This window comes from Pteropus alecto, unplaced genomic scaffold, assembly GCF_000325575.1.
Source record: "Pteropus alecto unplaced genomic scaffold, ASM32557v1 scaffold29, whole genome shotgun sequence".
NCBI classification, from domain to species: Eukaryota; Metazoa; Chordata; class Mammalia; order Chiroptera; family Pteropodidae; genus Pteropus; species Pteropus alecto.
In genome coordinates, this window is record NW_006443120.1 from 710,521 (window position 1) to 727,749 (window position 17,229).

Below are 17,229 nucleotides of genomic sequence, written 5' to 3' on the forward strand. Positions count from 1 at the left end.
GCATAGCTCAATGTTATAAAAACACCAATCTGATAATGGTTGCTCAACATGTTGAAGCGATCACTAAGGCCTATGAGACTTCATATAAGAAATGTCAAGAAACTGCAGATGTTGCCCTTAAAGAAACCGGACAGTAAACTTTCTTCTGTTCTGGCACCCCTGTTGCTCAAACATGGCCTAAGGCTACTAAAAAACAACTTTCCCTCCAATGTGGGTTATGACAAACAGACAAGGAACGAGCTATCTGACAATGAAGGACCAATTATGCTTTCAATAGCAAATCAGCACTGCTTTCTAGTGATTGATCTAGCAGCAGTGCTTTCAAGGAAAGATCTTATAAAAAGGGGGAAATATAAACAATAATATAAATGGAGACACTTGAAATGGAGACAGAGTTGACATACCAGAGGAACTATCTTGCAGTCATACCTCAAATATTGCTGTTAAAAACAGGGCAAAATAACCATTGAACTAGGCCTAAGGCAACATTGTGTCCCTATAAACTGTTTTCAAAAATAATGAGAAAGCAGTTACTATGACTACTAAACTGAAAATTTAAGACCTTGCTTTTATTTAACATAATTATGTTATCTGCACTAATAGAAATGCCTTCCTTCTATTGATGTAATTGCTGCCATTCTCTTTCTCATAAATACCCATTCTTTGTCTCCTAATTGGAATGCTATTTGGACTTTTGCCTGAATCAGTGATTCTCGAAAAGCTATTCTTATTGATCTCAAATAAACATTTGTTGTCTCTCTCTTTGAAAGGACTTTTTATTTTTATATTAGCCATGGAACATGATCTAAATATAATGTCTTAATAATTTCTTAGAAAAATTTTAACAATCAAATATATTCAAAATTTGTGTCTAATATGTTGACCTACATCCCCATATTTTTTAAATTGATATTCCTTTTGTAGTTCTAATCTGTCCCATTCCAGGCACAGCTGTCCTAGTTTATAAGTAGAATGAGAAGTCATCTCCTCTCTCATGTCATGAGAAAACATTCCACTCAGTAAGATCTTGCTTCTTTGTCTAAACCTTCCCTCTAATGTTAAACTTTTGGACTGCATATTCAAAGCAACTATGAAAGCACTAATGTTATCTAAAAGGTATTACACACTAAACCATGATAGGCACTTTATTACCAAAGTTTTGAACCTGAGGGAATGGATATGGGAAGGAAGCAAGGAAGGAAAGATCATTACTAAGTGCAGTTGGAAGAATTCTTGCTCATGAGCACATGGATTTCCTAAAGGGAATGAGGCTAGTGAGCCCTGAAGAAAATTCAGCCTATTTCACAATTTAGCCTTGGGCCAAAGCTGATCTCACTGATATCTCTTTTTCTGTAGCCCACAGCATACCCTTTAATTTATATGTCTGCCTCTTCTCTGGTGAGTGGAGGATGTGAGTGTTGCCTGTTCCTGCTTCCTTTTACCAACACTAATCTCAGAGCTTGATGCTAAGGCTAATAATTTGTGTGGAACCATAAATCCTAACAGTTACTGTGTAGTTAACATCATTGAAGAATAGAACCATTCAACGATAAAAAAATGTATAAAACTAGTGTGCTCGGCCTCTAAACAATAAGAGCTCACTGACAATTCCAAGTAGTAGTGTTGACCTTTTTCTTACAGAGCTGTAGGTAAGGAGCTTTAAAAGCTTCTCTTTTCAGTGTTTCACTACCTTATTACCAAGAAAACATTCACACACACACACACACACACACACACACACACACACACACACACACACTAAAATTCTCCTGGTACAATTTAAACCAATTTCCCTTTGTCTGAAGGTCAAGTGAGACCAGGTGAATTGCTTAAGAGAGTATAAACTTTACAGGCTCTTAGAGTGTTCATAGTGTTAGGAAGATCCTTAGAGATCATTTAGTTTATTGTCCTTATTTTGCAGCTTGGGATTAAAAGGCAGGGATGTAGAATGACTTGACCAGATTTACACAGTGGTTAATTACAGACCCTCATGAGCATTAATCATATTTAATACAAATAATTCTAAATCATTAATTCCTAGAATTATAAGGGCCCAGTTAAATAGAGAAACTCAAACAATACGAGCAGGTCTAATCAGGAGTCAGACCATGTGGGTTCTAACCCGGGCTCTGTCACTTAGTTTTTTCACTTTGGGCAAGTAACTTCATCTGACCTTCAGTTTCTTCATCTATAAGATCGTGTCAATGATAGTAGCAACCTTACAGTGTTTGGAGGAGCTCACACAATAATAATAGTTTATGTGTTTTTTATGTGTCCAGTACTACTGCTCCATGTATATTAACTTAATTTACTCAGAAAACCTTTGAAGTAAATATCATCATCCTCATTTTACAGATGACAAAACTGAGGAATTTATAAAAATGCCAGGCATATATGAGTGATCAATAAACTTTAGTTTCTGTTATCATCACCACCACCATCATCATTATTAATTGGTGATTTACATGCAAATTAGCCTTCAAAAGTCTTTTGAGCAGATTGATCTGCCCCTTGGAGCTTCCAATTTAGGGCAATTGCTAAGATTAGAAAATGGAAACATTAAAAAACTTCACCTGAAAAAAAATCTGTACACAGCTTCTAGGCAATTAAAGCCCAAGGAAAAACAAGAAACAGCAGTTCAAAGCCAAATTAAAATGAAATAGGCTGAATTGACATTCTTGATTCTTTGGAATTATCTCCACGTTGCTCCCTTTGTGTGGATAACAAAACACAAGAAAACAAACTTTTTTTTCCCACTTGCTAATGAAAATTACAAATATCTCAATATGCTACAATAGTGTTAAGATTCTTGAAACATATGAAATTCACATATATTTTTTTCCCTGAAATGCTCTTGTGAATCTTGACAGCTCATTAAGGATTGCTACAAACCCAAGTTGGGCTTACATGTACTCGTAAACAGCTGCTTTCACCTTTCAGAATGTAGCTACTACAGGCTTGGACTGGCCAGTAGGAAGGGAGGATGGATCAGAAAGAGAGGATGTTTAGTAAGACTTCCTAGCCTCCCCTGCTGGCTTTTATTTTGACATATGAGGCTCTAACCCAAAGCACACAAGGATTAGAGATGTCATTTTATGTCAGCAGTAGGACAGAATACAACAAAAACTGAGAGCACATATACCATCATTTGTCTGTCTTGACACTTCCAGAAGGGAAGATGCCATGGTCAAATCAAACAGCCGCCTTTGCAGAAAGGAGTTTTCTTTGCCCACTCAAGCTGTCAGCAGTACTTACTAAAGAATTTCAGAAGCTGCAAAACTTAACTTCTTGCAAGAGAATGATTCTATTTCCCCACAATTGTGTAAACGCAGCTGTAAATAGGTGGGTATAACTTAGCAACTGTTGGAATTCCAGAAAAAGAAAGTGACCAACTCAAACTCAAAATCTGATGCCATGAATTACCAACAGTATAGCTACCTAGCATAATGGGTTAACCTAGAACAAAGCAACTAAATTTAACTTTTCAAAGAACGACCAGTTTCCAACAAATCGCTCCTAAGAAGAATAAATAATAAAAATATATTAAGGGTGTTCAAAAGAGGATTATCCCAGAATACATAAATTTCATAGTAAGAGTTTGTTTACATTTATTAACACCTACTGTATGCCAGGGAGACTGCTCTGTACTTCATTATGTTGTCTCATTTAGTCCTTTAAAAAAATAAGAACATTAGGCTCAGAGAACTAAAGAATGCTACCTACAATCACATAATAAGAAAGTGGCATAGCTAGAATTTAAACTTTCCTTGATTAATTCTAAAAGTCACATTCACCCTTTAAGCTCATTCTGTTAATATGGGGTACATCGGCCCAGAGGTATCTGTTTGTGAGATTGTGATTTACAATAAGAATTTTTTTTCTTTGTCCCCATTTCTGGCACAAAGTTTCTAAAACTCTTGGAATTTCCTAAGTGAGGAGAGTAATAAAGGTGTCTTTTAAGTTGATGAAGTAACTTCTGTAAGGCACCTAAGATTGGGGGTTCATGCTAAGGGACACAACCATGTGAACAGAGGGTTGGAACTTTCAGTCCCACCAGAGGGGTTGGAGATAGGGTTTAATCACTAATGGGCAATGATTTAATCAATTATGCTTATATAATGAAGCCTTCATAAAAACTGAAAGGACTGGGCTCACAGAGCTTCCTGGTTGGTGAACAGTGCAGATAATAGGAGAGTGGTGCACCTAGAGAAGGCATGAGAGCTCTGTACCCCTTTCCCATACCTTGCCCTATGCATCTCTTCCATCTGACTATTATTTTTATAATAGACATGTAATCTAGTAAGTAAAATGTTTCTCTGAGTTCTGTGATCCATTATAGCAAATAATTGGAACCCAAGGAGGGAGTCATGGGAAACTCTGATTAATTTGGTCAGAAGCACAGGTAACAACCTGGGCTTTCAATTGGTGTCTGAAGTAGATGACAGTTTTGTGAGAATGAGCCTTACGCTATGGAATCTGATGCTATTTCGAGGTAGAAAGTGTTAAAATTAAATTGTAGGACAACTAGCTAGTGTCACAGAGAACTGCTTGTTGGTGCGAGACTCCCCGCTGCCCCTCCTCCGCCCACCCCTAACACATAGAATTGGGTGCTGAACAATTTTACTGGTCATAAGCTAGGGTATGTGCCTGACATAGGCTGAATATGGTGCAACTTACCAACATTTTATTGTAGCTATACAGAAACAGCATTGTAAGTGTTTGAAATTTTGAAATTTCTGTCAAATGTATTTCTGCAAAATTCCTACTTCTTAGTTCCAGCTAATATAAGTGTTTATTTCCTTGTGAAAGCTAGGAAAGCAAAAACAGTTTATCTGGAGTAAGTGATTTGAGAAGTTGGGGACTAACTTACAAAGCTAATACCAGAGTAGATATGTTGACACTTCTGATTTCTTGGAAAGTAAGTGGAAGGTCACAAATTGGAATATGGGATGTGTTTTTAATGTAGTGACTTTTTTTTTAATTTCAGAAAACAATACTGGATCCCACAAACCAACTTTATAATTGATCAACAAAATATATATTGACTATGTTTAGCTTCACTTCTCACCACCGGATGATCCCTAATAACTCAAAACTACTGAAAATTCTAATGTTTGTGATTTTTGTGTCATTCTTCATTTGATATCTTTAAAGTAAGATAGTTTTAAAAACAGTTTTAAATGAGAACAGGAGTGGCAAATAAAAATCATGAGTTTTGTAGAGTATTGATACCTACAAAGGTTAGATCCTCTGAATCAGGCCAAGTGAGACAGACGGTGTGGTTGCTGAGATGTCATGATGCACCTGCAGTAAAGAAGATAATGCTGTTACCCTGGGCACAATGACAGCAAGTAAGGACAGCAAAGCATAAGGTACACTTCTAAACTTATGTAAAATATGAGTTACATTATTATATGAATAAAAATGAGTAGAAACCTTGATATCACTTGTACAAAAAATTAAAGAAAGTACCATGAGCGATAACTGTAAAATTGTCATTCCTGCAGTACATTTAAAACAAATCATGGGCACTTTGAAGGAAAATCAGCATATTATTTACAGCTAAGCAAGAGAAAGGTCTTGGCTAAATTAATAAAAAAAAAACAAAAAAAGGAAGAATGAAACAAACAAAATTTTTAAGTGCTTGATATTTCTTTGATGACCAATTTTAGAAACACCTTGAAAGATGACGCTTATGAGATAAGAAAAAATGAGATAGTCCTATTTTACAGTTAGAAAAAAAAATCTTTTTAATGAAGAGATAAGACAGCTAAAAAAAAAAATTACTTTCTTGTGATTTCAAGTTCCTGAATAACAGAAATGAATTGGTTGAGAGGCTTTACATTCTTAGAAAATTCATACTATATTTTGGATTCTTTCACTATACTTACGATTTTATTTAAGAAGATATATTTATTGAATATGTTTATAGTTTTTCTTTTAATTTTAACAAGAAACATACTTTGTGATTTATTTGTCAATCTAGTACTATTCACTTGCATGGAGAGGGAAAAATCTACAAGTGGTTAAAACTACTAACTCATTGCTTGCATCAAGGCCATTGAAAATCCTGTTTATGACAGTAGCTACTACATCACTCAGTAAGAACACTTTTCTCAAATAGTTCTATTCATGATATTGTTCAGTTTATTAATTCGAGTGATAAAAATGCTAAATGTTCATGAAACATGGGTTTGAATATTCTTTAGAATATCTGAATTAAAATTGAAATGTACTTTGGAAGCTTGATCTACAACACAGACATATTCTGATACAGTCAGAGCTTGAAGTTACAGAATAGAATTCTTACACTCACATTCCATTATTATTTTTCTTTATGAGATTGTAAGAAAGATAATAAATTTTAAAAAATAATAAAATCCTGGCAAATATGTTTGTTGATCCAAAGTTGACTTGTTTATCACATACATTCTTAAGACTAAATGCCCTAAATCAAGGCAAACCTACATATTTCAACTGCCTGTGAAGAATGCTGTAGGAAGATAAATTTGGTGAGAAATTTGACCTTGGAGTTTATAAATCATTGGAGACTCTTGATCTGATGCATATTAAAGGGTCTGTGGTAAAATAAAAACCAAAAACACCTTTCATTAATGAAAAGACTGTGACTGAGAATTTCTCAAATGCAGTAGTAAAATCTGATCAGAGTATCAGACACCCTTGCAGTAAAGACCTAAGAGATACAGTTAATGAACTTCCTCAGCAGCAGCCTGAAACACCAAGTGGCAAAAACTCAAATGCCCTTGGGGTAACATAAATTAGTGAGCCTGAGGAGGAAAGAGAATAAGCCTGCCTAAGAATTTTCTCTTCCTTTTGTGGGAGAGGAGATGAATTTTGTCTTCAAGTCACCAGCATGTAACTCCTGCTGTGTAATATGTCCTTTGCCTGGTAGAATTTTGGGCATCTTTCTTCAGTTATTAATTTGACTTAATTTAAAAGTATCAGAAAATGTTTGTCTCATATATATATATGAACGCAGGTCTTTATGACTTCCGGCAAGTTTGGTTTTAAGTCCTAGCTCTGGAAACCACCTCCTTCCCCCATATACATCTATATATATATACGTATACACACACACACACACACACACACACACACACACACACACATGTGTATATATATATATATATACACACATATATTATTATATGAATCAGAGTCCTCAAAACATGTAATTCCAAAATAAAAACAAGTCTGGGCATTGATCTTGTTATTCAAAATTTGCTTTATGTCATAAGGTATGATTTTCTGAAATTGCATATTAAATTTTAATTAAATATCTTTTTTAAATAACATTTGAAAGAATTCTAATTTTTCAACCATTTTTCATCCATTATCTAATGAGAGAATTTGATTTTGTTTTACTCTGTCTTCTATAAGTAAATAATTTGAAATGTCATTACAATATATTTACCTTTCAATTTTTTTTATTACGGGATTCACTTAATTTGAAACATTATTGCAATGTAAGTGAACCCTGTGATAAAAACCTGTGCTATGTCTTTCAAAGAATAAATCAAAGTGTATCCACTGTCATCCAACTAATGTTAAAGGAACTCTTCATTTGTGCCTCAAGTTTATTTTTGATAGGCTGCCAAAAGAAAATGACTTGAAGTCTAGAATCTGTCCTGAAAGAATTTCTAATGTGTATTTTACACAAATTAATATTACCACACTCCATTCTTTATGACATAAATATATCTGGAATCTGATTAAAATTGTTTTTCTCAGTTACCCTTTCTTTCTGTATCTTATGCCCTCACAGCTAAGCTATATCAACTTTAAAATATAGTCACAATTCCACTCAGCATAAAGGTTTCAGTTGTTTTCTTGTTTTATTTAAATGAACATTAATGACTTCACTTGTTTTAAAAGAATTGTCACTTTGAGTATTTTGTGTGTGTGTGTGTGTACTTTTCAGTTTCTTACATTGGCATCATCTGTCAATCTCAAACTTTATTTGACAATCATGAAAGGGAGGCATTGTGTAATTGTGTAAAGGTTCATATTGTTTAGTTATGGTCACTTTAATTTAACCCATTTCCCATTTGCCCCAAGAATACTCCCCAGTGTCACTTGTGGCTGCACCATTTACCCCGAAATGACTCGTGGATTACAGTCCTAACCTTACCCCCAAAGTTTGCCCCAAAATATCTTAATTTTATCATTATTTTCGCATTTCTCTAGTATATCGATAGGCTTTGGAAACAAGTGACATCATTCTATTTAGAGCATTCTATTTTTAGTAGTAGTATTTCCATTTATAAAATATAGTAATTCTTGATCTCTGAAAATGTTAAATCCTAGAAAGTGTAGCATTCCTACGCTTGATGTTAACATTATTGTCAAACAGTTGTTAGCTGAAGGTTCATTTGATGAATCCAATTTATGTATATTTAGGATTAGAGACAAGTTCTGTTTATAAATAACTCCAAGAACAGTTTTTATGTTGTATTTTCACATTGAAAACCAGTCAGATTTGCTTCAGCCTCACAGAGAATATTTATGTAAAATTAATGCTGGCAGAGGGCAGCAGGTTTTTTTCTAAACAGGAAACGGGTTAAAATTTAAATCTTAGACAAAATGATTAGCTATAAAAATAATGGCTTACTAATATAACTGTTTCTATTCACCAAGATGCACAATTGTTACCATACAGTTCTAAACGTAACATTTGATCAAAGAGATCAGTGAAAATCTCATTTCATGGTGAAGTTACTACAATCAATATTGACCTCTCACCACAATTCGGCAGTTCTACTTTTGAAGAAATGAGTGTTTCTAATATCAGAGCTTCCAATGAGCATTCTGGATGCTGCAATTTCTTTTCTTCAAAATGATTTCTTATGCAAATGGTTATCATTTAAGTTTTACTTATTTACTGGATTTCATGAATGAATTAACCCTTCATTTGCAATATACCATCATTTTACATGTATGTCCTTTCTTTATATAATTTATCAGTTAATTTTTCTAATGTCCTTATTTTTAATTCTATGATAAGCACCCCAAATCACCATCTAACTTAAGAATGAAAGTATTATCAAAAACTCACTTTTTCCTAGCGCTTCTTCCAAATTCATGTCCCTGAATACTCTTTAAAAATAACTTATACTTGAATTTTATGTCACTTTCTTATAAGTTACTGCCTATATTTCCTGCCTAAAAAATATATTTAGTTTTACATAGTTTCGAATTTAAAAAAAAGTCATCAAAATGTACATCTGCTTTTGAGACTTGCTTTATCGATTCAACAAACTGACATTAATTTTTATCCACGTATGTAGCTGAAAATTTTGCATTATAGAAAGATACCATGATTTATATATTGTTTGCCAATGGATATTTGGCTTTTTTCTAATTTGTTTTTTATTTACAACCTGTGCTGTTTTGTACATGTTTTCTGGTGTGCATATACTAAAATTTTCCTTGGGGAAAACTGAACCTTGGATTGAAATTGCTAGATTGTAAAGAATGTAAAATTCAGTTTTACATTGTTTCCCAAAGTGGTCCTACTAGTTTATATTCCCATTATTAATGCAAAAAGAAATTTTTGACACTTATATGTTCTATTCAACACTTGAATTGTCAGACCACATCAATTTTGTTATTCAAGGGTAAGATTGAAATTGCCTTTTCAATTTGCATTTTTATTATTAGTGAGACTGAGCAGCTCTATGAGATTTTGGCATTCCATGTTCCTCTTAGAAGAAATGCCTGCTCATATATTTTGCGTAGTTTTTTAATCACTTTATTGTTGTTTATTAATTATTTAAGAATTCTTACTATATTTTATTGTTAATTTTATGTCACAAGCATATTCTTCTAAACTTGTAACTTGTTTTGAATTTTCTTATAGTGTTTTTTATGAAAAAAAGTTCTTAATTTTATTTAGTGAAATTTTTAAATCCATCACTTTAGAGTGGTGTATTTTTGTTTGTTTATTTTTAATTTAAGCAAATTGTGTGTGTGTGTGTGTGTGTGTGTGTGTGTGTGTGTGATAGGCCTGAGTAATTATTATAACTCCAAGAAGATTGCGATAGTGAGGAGAAAGGGTAACATAAGCAAACTTTCTTTCTTTCCCTGAATTTAGAAAGTTAATTCCCTAATTTCTTTTCTAAAAGCTTTAAAGTTTGCTTTTACTATTTAAATTCTCAATCTATTCAAGGCGGATATTTGTACATGATGTGTGTGAACTAGGGATCTCTTTTCATTTGTTTTCCCACTGGGATAAGTGATTTTGAGTACTTGATTTATTAAGCAACTTTCTTTTCTGCCTTAATATGCCATGCTAACTCTCTCATATCAAATTTCCATATATGCATAAGTCTGTTCCTGGGCTTCATTACACTTTGTGATTTTTCTTGTATCAATTCATGCTGTTTTATACAGTTCTAAGTCTGTTAAGGCCATTTTGCAGACATAGGAATCTAAATATATTGTTTCTTTTGTCTCTTGACTCTCACAGTGGCTTGCCTTCTCTTGTGTTTGGTGATCTTTGTGAAAAACTTACTTGATTAATTTAGAGAAACAGTTCTCCAGGGTGTCAGTCTCTGCTTCTGCTAGTAGTCAGAGAGTGACTTATGCAGAATGCAGTTGTATTGTTTTCCTTTTTTTCTCAATGTTACTTGCTAAAATCATTCTGGTTTTTATTTTTTAATTTTTAAACATTTTCAGTCAGTAATGAGTACTGCAGCCTATCGCGGGCAAATTGAGTATAACAAAATATTATTTATTTTATGTATTGATCATTTAAAATATGCCAGGCACTTACAAAATGTTTTATATGGTTTATCTCCTTTAATCCTTACAACAACCAGATGAGATTACTACTATTATGCTATGCTGCACCAAAAGCAAACATTAATCATTAACATAATACTTGTGTTCTAATTTCAACTTGATCTTGTTAACTGCACAAATGTATTTATTGATATGGTCAGGTGTTATATTCTATAATGACTAGTAAAAGCATAGATTTTCAATAAATGAAATCATTTATGTAAAAAGTCCTTTTGGTTGCCTACCAATCATTTTCTCTGATTCCTAAGAAAATATGTTTTATGATATCCAGCCTTCCTTTACATAGCCATGTTTCCAAAGAAGGTGACCTGGTCATCAGATCCATTGGACCTAGAGAAGTCTAAGAAGTCCAGTAGTCGTAAAGATATCCTTGTCAAGAATTTGTATAGGAAAAAACATGTGGCTAAAATCAGGCCAAAAAGCCACATAAGAAAATATTTTCAGCTTGAGAATTTGTCATTTATTACTAACACAAGAGACATAAGAGTAAGCCCTTTTTCTGTCACTAGTCCTACTGTCACCAGATGATACGTGTTACAGCCATTTATGATTACAAGAGTAACTACAGGATAGAGCTAAAAGTGGGAACCAATGGAATGGAGATTCAGTAAAAATAACCTGAATTTTTGATAAAATTAACAAATTACTAATCATGTATTACAGTGTACCCTACCTTTTTTTATTACTACTATTATAAGAAATAATACATTATCTTTTGATTAAGACAAGGAGGCTAAAGCAGAGTTTTATGATACTTGTTATTAAACCATCATATCAGATGAATGATGAGGACTTTTATAAAATAAAGACTTCCATATTTCTGTAATCTCATTCAAATGCAGACCTGTTATAAGCAGCCTATATTTTTCCTCTTTACAGAATACAAACTTATAAGTATAAATGTTTCAATTAATTACAATAAAACCCAAGATAAACTTAAATATTTTCCAATCTACACACTTCTTAGTATGGCTAACATTCAGAACACTAATAACACTAAATGCTGCTGAGGATGTGGAACAATAGGAGCTCTCATTCTGGTAAGATTACAAAATGGTTCAACCACTTTGGAAGACATTTTGGAGGATTCAAACACACTTCCACCACGTGATCCAGCAATCATGCTTATTGGAATTTACCCAAAGATGTTGGAATCATGTTTATGCAAAAACCTACACACCAACATTTATAGTAGCTTTATTCTTAATTATCCAAACTTGGAAGCAATCAAGATGCTCTGCAATAGGTAAATGGATATATATCCAGACAATAGAATATTATTAAGCACTAAAAATGAATGAGCTATAGAGCCATGAAAAGACACAGAGGAAATTTTAGTGCATGCTACTATGTAAAAGAAGTCAATTTGGAAAAAGCAATACACTGCATGATTAAAATTATGTAACATACTGGAAAAGGAATAAACTATGAAGACAGTTAAAAGATTAGTAAATATCAAGGATTGGGCCAGGGAGAGGAATATCCAGGCAACAAAGAGGATTTTTAAGGCAGTGAAAATACTCTGTATGATACTAAAATGAGGGATACATGTCATTATACATTTGTATAGATTATAGATTGTACAACAACATGCATAAACCCGAAGGTAAACTATGACTTTATGTGATTATGATGTGTCAATGTTGGCTCATCAATTATAATAAATGTACCACTTGGTGGATTTATTGGTAATGGAAGAGGCTATGCACATGTAGTGGAAGGGGATATATGAGAGATCTCTATAACTTCTTAATTAGGCTGTGAACCTAAAATTGCTCTGAAAGTAGTCTTTAAAAGCTATTCATACTTTTGAAAATAAAAAAGATCAAGAAAAGATAAACACAAAAGTTAGTTAACTCTGAGAGTAGAGGTAAGAATGTTAAGGATGGAGACTTAGGACATTTTTAAATTATCGGTAATACTAATTTGGGCAGTGTGTACAAGAATGAAGTAGCATCTCCTTGGACTTGAGAGCCCTACCTCCATGTATAATTTGGATCCAAAGCTCTTCTATTTTATCAAGAAATACATTATAGGATAATCTCTTCTTTCTTGTAAATAATCAACATTTTTTTATAAATGTTTTTTCCATAAAGTTTGAGAATGTGAAGTATAGAGATTAAATATACACATCATAATATTTATTGCACCTAACAGTGTGAAAGTTACTAAAGATGCTGTATTAATTATGCTTTTTAAAATGTATTTTATGATGTTTTGATGCCTTTAAATCTTTCTGGCCAAAGAGAAACAGACGCTATTAGGATTAGACATTTCTTAGAGATAGCAAAGGGCTGGGCCAGTTACTACCACCTAGATACAATCCCTATAACCCCAAATTCTTCAGAATTATTCAGTCTTAAGCTATTTATTCTGAGTTGCCTTTCTTTTCTCATAGAAGCACCAATAAATGCTCTGGCCTAGATTTTTTCCTCATTCTTGTCTTCTAGCGTCTGACCAAAATCTGGTCTACCCCTGTGATCCTGCATAGCATTCAGTGAGTCTAGCATTCAGTGAGTCTTTCTTTGGGGCCCATGAGTGTAAGAAACATCTTTCTATGCCTCATTCTCATTTCCTCCTGTGGCTGCACTGACTTTACCATACCATGTGCAACATTTATAGTCTTAGCACAGATGTCATTAATATATTTCTATTTCTTTGTATTTCTTAGAAATAAATAAAAATTTTTGAAGTCTAAATGTCACATATGTAGCTTCAATATGGTTTCAATATTTTGTGTATATCATACATAAAGATTTTTTTACATTGAAATCAAAATATGTATTTTCAAAGTAAGTTTAACATTTTAACTAGTTATCATTATTGATACTTAACTTCTTTCCACATTCAACCAGACTGTTTAAACCTTTGAAATTCAAGGTTAGCCAGTTTCTGTATATGGGTCTAGGCTTCTACATAGAGAAATTGAGTCTCTATGGAAATTTATTGGTTTTGTCAAACTCATTCTGGAAACCAATAGGCTGTAAAATCAGCTGAGGGATATTTTCAGTTTGACTAAGAAGCAACTTGTTAACCTGTTGGATACTAAGTCAATGTCATTTTGTTGGGAAGGTAGGGAGAAAGGGGCAAAAAAAAAATTTTAAAGCTTTGACTTAGATTAAGTTTTAACAAAATAATGTTAAGGAATGAACAGTGACCTAGTTTATTTTAATAAAAATTTGGCAGAATTGTCTCATATGATTCTTGGTCTGATTTAATTGTGTCTGGGAAGTTCTTAATATCCTTCCACATAAAAATAACTTCCAAGCTGCCAGGATGTCCCTGCTGACTTATTTGGCAGCAAGTAGTTGCTGTGTCCTCATACATGAACCAATGAGAGAGCAGATTCACTGAGTTTGCACAGATCTGAGATGTGTCTTATGAGAGAGCCCCTTTGACAGAATCATCATGGTACATTTCCTCTGGGGGAAAAGTGTTGTTATAGAAAATAGTATGAAAATATTTGTTTAGGGGTAATAGGGGACCTGAGGATTGATTCTACATACTGTTACCTAAGTACATGTAAGAGAGAGCCATGGCACAGTTTTTAGAAGAGTCAATTATTTGAGTGGTAAAGGAAACATTACTTTCATTTTGATCTATATAATATTAAAGCATATATTATTAGAGAGGCACAAAATCTCAAAGCTGTGTTAAGTACTATATTTCAAATAAATGGCCAAAAACATGGAACAAACTAAAGAGCTTATATAACTTGAACTACCAATATTTTAAAAACTAAAATTCTAAAACTTTCATGTAGATCAGACTTTAAGAAGAAAACAATACAAGGAACGCTGTGAAAACTGAAGGGAAGAGAAGAATCCACACCTTTCTTTTTCCCCACTCCCACACCTTGTCCTTTACCACAAATGATAAAAAAGTACTGAGTTCTCAAGCACAAACTCTGGCTTTCACTTACAAGAATTCTACTTCAGGACCTAAGGGGCAGGAGGAGTGTAAGGCTAAATGCTGCTCAGGTTTATGCATTTAAGCCAAATAATTGGTGAGTTTGGTCAATATTCAAGTTCATTCTGAAGCATTAAATCTAAATGCTACAGGTTTGGTTCCAACATTTTAGAATGCTTCTAGTAGTGAATTATGAATTAGTCACCTTCCTCCTCCCACTGTAATCAATCTAATCTAGGTGACAGAAGAAAAGTAGTGCCAGGACCTGGCCTAATGGCAAAAATAAGCCAAAAAAAACTAAAACAGTAAATTTCATTGTTAACAGCATTTCTGAACAAAGAGGAGGGATTGAAGAAAGAAAATAAGTAAACCAGTAAATAAGACACTTGGAAGAGAAAAGAAATAGTTTAGTTCAGAATGAGAAAGAGCAGAAATAGGAAAAAAAAGGTGGGGGGGATCTTAACACATCCAAAAGTTAGGCTAAATTATGAGACATTTGATAGAGGGGGTCTGAACTTGAAAAATAAATTAATGAAAGAAGAGAAAACACAAGAGAAGAAACAAATTGAGCAAAGATGCAAACCCCCAGGATACCAGAAATGAAAACTTGCAGGAAGCCATGTATGAGAAAGGTTGGAGATGCTGTCTGAGAAGGGGGTGTGTGACAAGAATAAGAATATCTGAGAGCCTGACACATCAACTCTTCGATTTTTAAACATCGAAAACAATGAAGTTATTCCTTGGAGAAAAAATATTACTTGTTAAATATCCAAATAGCTTTTAATTCATCAGAGGTAACATTGAAATATGTAAACATTGAAATATATGTAAATTATATTTTGCAGATCAAGATAACATTGATAAACAAAATTTCAGTCTCAGGCACATTATTCAAAGAACTAGATGACTTCAATTAAATCTAAAAACTTTTATAAATAAAAGATATGAGGAAATTCTAATAAGCAAATGCATTACATTTTCTTTTGCAAAACATTAATTGGAATGTCTTGATTAATGGTGACACCAGCCTCCATTTAGTGCCTGCAAAGAAAGAATGTTTCATGTTGATACTAAATGGGTTTTTGTCTAAGAGACAAGGAGGAAACAAAAATTAAATTTTCCCCCTTTCTCCATGTAAAAGTCCATATTAAGGCTGGAACATTTCATCTTTTTATCTGACAGATTCTTCTACTCTCCTTATAGAAAATAACTCGGGAACTCCACAGCCTTTCTACAGATTCTAAACAACCATGACTACATAGATTATCTCCCAGCAGCTGTAAGGAGCACAAAGCTTTTCCTAGAATATGGAAGTTGTGGGTGGGGGTAGATTCTGAAGCAGACTAGAGGAAATTTTTCCCCAGCTCTCATGTTATTTTTAAGAGTCAGCCGGTCTGGAAAATGTTGAATTTGTTTGTAGGAAAGGTAAACACTGCCAAAATCAACAAGTTCCTTCCTTAGAGGGCTGTAGAGAAAATTGGTCTACAGATTAAGACAGTTCAGACAACTTATGTTAGAACACAGGATAACCCCTTCCGCACCCAGGTTTTATCCCAGAACCATATTAGAAAGCTGATAAATCTTTGTTGAAGGAATTACAAACTGTGTACTCAAGAGGTAAAAAAAAAATTAAAATTGATCTCTTCTATAAATATCTTAGACAAAATGATTTTTTAATGAGTGAGTAGGCCAGGAGGCTTAGTGAATTGGGTTAAATGGCTCAGCCACACTGACTAGATTGTTTGTTCTCTGTGAATTAACTGTGATTAGACCTATATAAAACTGTTTCATAGGAGATTGAATACAAGTCAACAAAAATGTTTTAATTAAAATGGAACAGCTAAACATTTTTTGCATGCTCTATAATTAGGGCGGCCTAATAAAATTGCAGAACATCAGCTACATTTGAATTTCAGATAAAGAGCAAATAATTTGTTAATATAAGTATGTCCCAAATATTGCATGTGACATACTTATACTAAAAATATTATTCATAGTTTATACAAAATTCAAATATAATTGTGTATTCTCTAGTTTTATTTGCTAAATCTAGCAAATTTACCTGTAATACATATAAAATAGGGCATGTTTTTTATATTACCATCCCCAAGAGCACACCGAATCCATATTTGAATAAGTATGGCCAATACTTATGTATAGAACCCTAAAGATTTAGTATTATTTATGAGATGAAAATTTAGGCAGAGTTTTCTCAGAAGTTAATTATAAGAGTTACTTTAGGGAATTGAATATCTTGAGTTTTCTTCTAGGTTGCATTTTATAACTATCTGGAGAGTTTTAAAAATCCCTATGTCCAGGCTGCAGCTCAGACCTCTAACCAGAACCTCTAAGTGGGACCCAGACATGTATACAATGGCTCCTTGATGATAACAATGTGCTGCCAGTTTGAGAATCATTGCTGTAGACTGATTAGTACCAACCTGCCAACGTGTGATGACAAAAACAAAACATTGAAAGGTGGCTAATTGTTCTCAT